The 4,035-nt window shown below is 46.1% G+C and overlaps 1 pseudogene; it reads left to right on the top strand.

The window, feature by feature from the left end:
* Positions 1 to 766: 766 nt before the first annotated feature.
* LOC140123263 (U6 spliceosomal RNA) lies at positions 767 to 867 on the top strand (annotated as a pseudogene).
* Positions 868 to 4,035: the final 3,168 nt, after the last annotated feature.

Genomic DNA, 4,035 nt, shown 5'->3' on the forward strand with positions numbered 1-4,035 from the left:
CTTAACTCTAGTACTTGTTGTTTTCTTCTCTACTTGCTCATTCACAATGTAATAACCACATAAATCAATATAGACTGAAATAACCTACGGCTAATCAAATGCAGGAAGACTTATCCCTTGGGGTTCCCCAAACTAGAGACCTCCGTCCCCTATTAGTTCCCAAAGTCACTATTAATATATTTCACAGCACAAAGAGGCAAATTCTATTATTTTTTGGAAATCCCTGTTTCGTCCTCTCCCTAAACGCTTTACCAAATCCCAGGATGTGATCGGATCCTTCATTTACTAGTCTTTTCTCTAGGGTATGATTACACTGTCCAATTATGATGTGGTGGAGATACAGGGGCTCATTTACTAAGGGTCCGTGGACCGCACAAATGTCGGATATTCTGACGTTTTCTGATTTGCACCGCATTTAAAAGGGGATTGTGTCGCACCCGATTGAATTTTGTCAAAATCGCGCCGGCTTTTATGTGACACAAATTGGGAGGGGGGGGAAGGCGTCGGACAATCCAACAGATTCGGACAAACTGCGGTATTTAACTTAAAAATTGTGTCGCAAGCCAAGCATTTACATACACCGGGAGGAAGAAGGTGAACTCCGGGGACCTGAGAGGCGGAAGCGACACATTCAGGAAATGGGGCGCACGATCTAAGTGAATCACGGCAGAGTTCAATATCGCCTGACTTTTCAGATCGGGGTTCGCGCAAGGGACGGGTAAATGGATGCCCCTTATCTCTGTTGTGATGCGGACACACGCAGACAATTGACACATTTTTCCTATATTTCCTAATTATATACAGAGAAGATTAGCATGGCCCCTGCACAAGGATGGCACGCAAATTCGTGAAGCGTTCCATATTTTACAGCATTGATGAGGAAAAAGCTTTAATTCAGTCACTAAATAATAATTGTGTTATTAATTATAGGCAAATGTATGAATTTTCTGCGGCCGTCTGCATTCCAATGGTGTCCTCGTTGCTTCATGGCTGGGGTTACCACATTGCGGTTATATGATACGCAGGTGACATGTCTTATGCACTTAATCGTGTCCTATTCCAAACTTATTCAGCACACATCCTTCTGCACAGTTCTGTGGACCCTCCTCCTCCACCCAATTTCTTTGGCTGGCAGCTCATTAATATTCAGGCTTTTGTATGTCTGAATTACCTGAAACAATATTTTGCTGTAGCAGGGAAATGCAATGACTATAAATGTGACAGGAGACAAAGGGAAGGTCAAAGGTTTCCTTTCATGGGAACAATCCCGACTTCAGGCTACAGGTTTATTTCTTCTTAGACAAAGAATCAATTGAACATTTCATCCCAATGTTTGGAGGTAGAGATTGGTGGCTGATTGTGGCACATAAAGCCGTGCACAGCCTCAGATAGTAAAGCTATTCTGCTTCCAAAGTCAATTATTCTGATCCAGTATCTGCATAACAAAGGCCGAGTCTGCACCTCCTGGAGGGGATCTAGCGGAAACCAATGGAACTCAAAAAAGACTATGAAAATAAGGGAACACAGAGAAAGCTAGAAGAGCCCAGAAAATAAAGAATTCCAGAAGGAAATAATAAAAATGAGAGAACAAGAAGAAACCACAAGTAAAAAGATCAAAAATAAGGAGACCTGTTACTGCCATCTACATTCTATCATACATCAACATGGGGAGAGAAAAAGAACTGGACCGCACATCCACACATCACACAATGATCTACTGCCGTTAGGCTAATTGTATAACGAACTCGAGGTTCTTAGTTACATTTTGATCAAATTGTATAAGCCCACCAACCACTTCACGGTGACCTCTTTATGGTGGGTCCCTGCGCTATTATGTCCGGCATCACATGGCGTCCACCACCGCTGCAGCGTCGGCAGGGACCAAGACCCGGTTGCCCCCCAGCACCCATACTGGCAGTCATAGCCCCCATGGCTCCGGGCCCCAGGCTCCCACCAGCACCGCACCACAGAAGCGGCGGACGCCATGCAATACCGCACCATGTGAACAGGAAAAAAGGCTCACCATGTGTGAACAGGTGTTGAATTACTCACTGTTCCATGTGGTCTCAGACACTAGCTGAGAGGAAGTAGGCGGCACCTATATGCAGTCTCCTGCTAATTTAAAAACACCATCATTATCCTTAACTATCACCATACATAACTATCAACCTTGCTATCCTCAGAGAAAAGAGTTTGTTTCCAGCTTGTTGTCTGCTGCTGTTCCATAAGAAGTTCTCCTTATAAAGGGACAGTGAGTTCACAAGATCTCTGTTTTCTGTGTGCATTCCTGGCCTGCTGCTAACATCATGGGCCTCCCACTTAACATCTGCCAGGGATCTGTCACCTACACCGAGAAAGACCACCTGTGCTCGACAGCTGTCCTGTCATTGTAGCTAAATCTGGGAGAGTACCGCTGGGGAAGTCAAAGGGGGAAAGACTGTTTTCTGTGCTAGTTGTATATGTGGCTCACCTCCCAGATTTAGGGTACAGCAACTGTTTCTTAAAGGGGCTACACCCATCCTGGTGATCATGGGAGATGACATTGCATCCAAACCAGCTACTCTACTCTCCTCTGAGATGCCCAAGTTACTGGTTCCTCTTTGCAGCTCCGTAGAAGATGATATAGATCCAGTGAACCATCTCAAATCTCCTGTGTTTAAAAGGGAGACAAAGGGAAAGACTATCTACCTCCAGAAGTACAAACCTTCCCCGTGGATGGGCTTAGCCCATTACAGATATTGGGGCAGATTTACTTACCAGTTCCTGTCGCGATCCTGCGGTGCGTTGTCCGACGAGGATTCAGGTTTGCGGTGATTCACTAAGATCGTGCGCCCGAGTTCCTGCATCCGTTGCTTCCGCGCTGAGGTCCGCCGGAGTTCACCTTCTTCTTTCCGGTGCTTGTAGGTGCGTGTCTTGTGACACATTTCTAAATGTGAAATCCCACACGTTGACCAAATCCGTCGGGTTGTCCGACAGCCCACCCCCCGATTTCTGTGGCGTGCAAGCCGGCGACGATGTTTCAAAATACGATCGCATGCTCCAAAATCCCAGAGCAATTCGGCGCAAAACCGAAATCATTGGGAAACCCGACGAAAGTGCACTCCACAGACCCTTAGTAAATGAGCCCCATTGTGTACTTTGCATTGGTTGCCAGTTGTGCTGCTGCATCTCTTTGCTGAATCCAGATTGCTTTTACTAAAGAACATTGCAAGAACTTTGTCCCTCTTCACAGAGGATTGTAACTTCTCCCTTTTCACCTGGTGTTTTCAGGGTGACCCCCTTTTCCTTTTAAAGCAAACCGGTCACCAGGAATGTAATTTTTAGCTGGTGGACAATCTGACGGATTGGATTACAGGACAGGACACCACACCTTTCTTAGAAAACATTTGGTTTAAGGACATAACTACCAACTGTGTGGTCCACATTTATGTCATTTAGTCCAACACCAACCCCATTGCCTGTGGCCAGGACCGTGGGCACTTTGTTTCCCCTACACTGCACATAGGCCAGCACTTACCCTAAAGTGCACTTTATTTTTGCACCCCTACAGGCTATAGAGTGTATGGACCATCTGGAAGATTTATGCTTTAGCCTACACTCCCATCCGGTACATAGCGAGCCGTGCACGGCTTGTTCAATTACCAAGGGGGTATACAACATCCCTGCTGATGCATGGGGAGGGTGGTAGTCGCAAATAGCACCCTCTCCAGATCAGAAGCTGTTAGGGGGAATGATGATCCCTCTAGGATGTTTCTAGAACTTTGAATATTGAGTAATTGCAGCTGTAGCTCCTGCCTAGTAAGGCAACAGTTAATAGTGTGATCTGGAACTGTCCAACGATGTTCTTGTAATACCAGCTGTAAGCTGATTGGAGAGGAGCTGCCACCTGACCAGGGAGTATATAAACCTCTGCTAGGCGGAAGCACATGATCTCAGCCAGTCTGTTCAGTTCAGAGCATAGAGTCTGCAGACAGCACCAGACCTCAGGGTCTGTCTGCCACAGCCACTGTTCTAATTCCAGCAACTTCAGGTGCC

This window comes from Engystomops pustulosus, chromosome 3 (genome assembly GCF_040894005.1).
Source record: "Engystomops pustulosus chromosome 3, aEngPut4.maternal, whole genome shotgun sequence".
Lineage (NCBI taxonomy): Eukaryota > Metazoa > Chordata > Amphibia > Anura > Leptodactylidae > Engystomops > Engystomops pustulosus.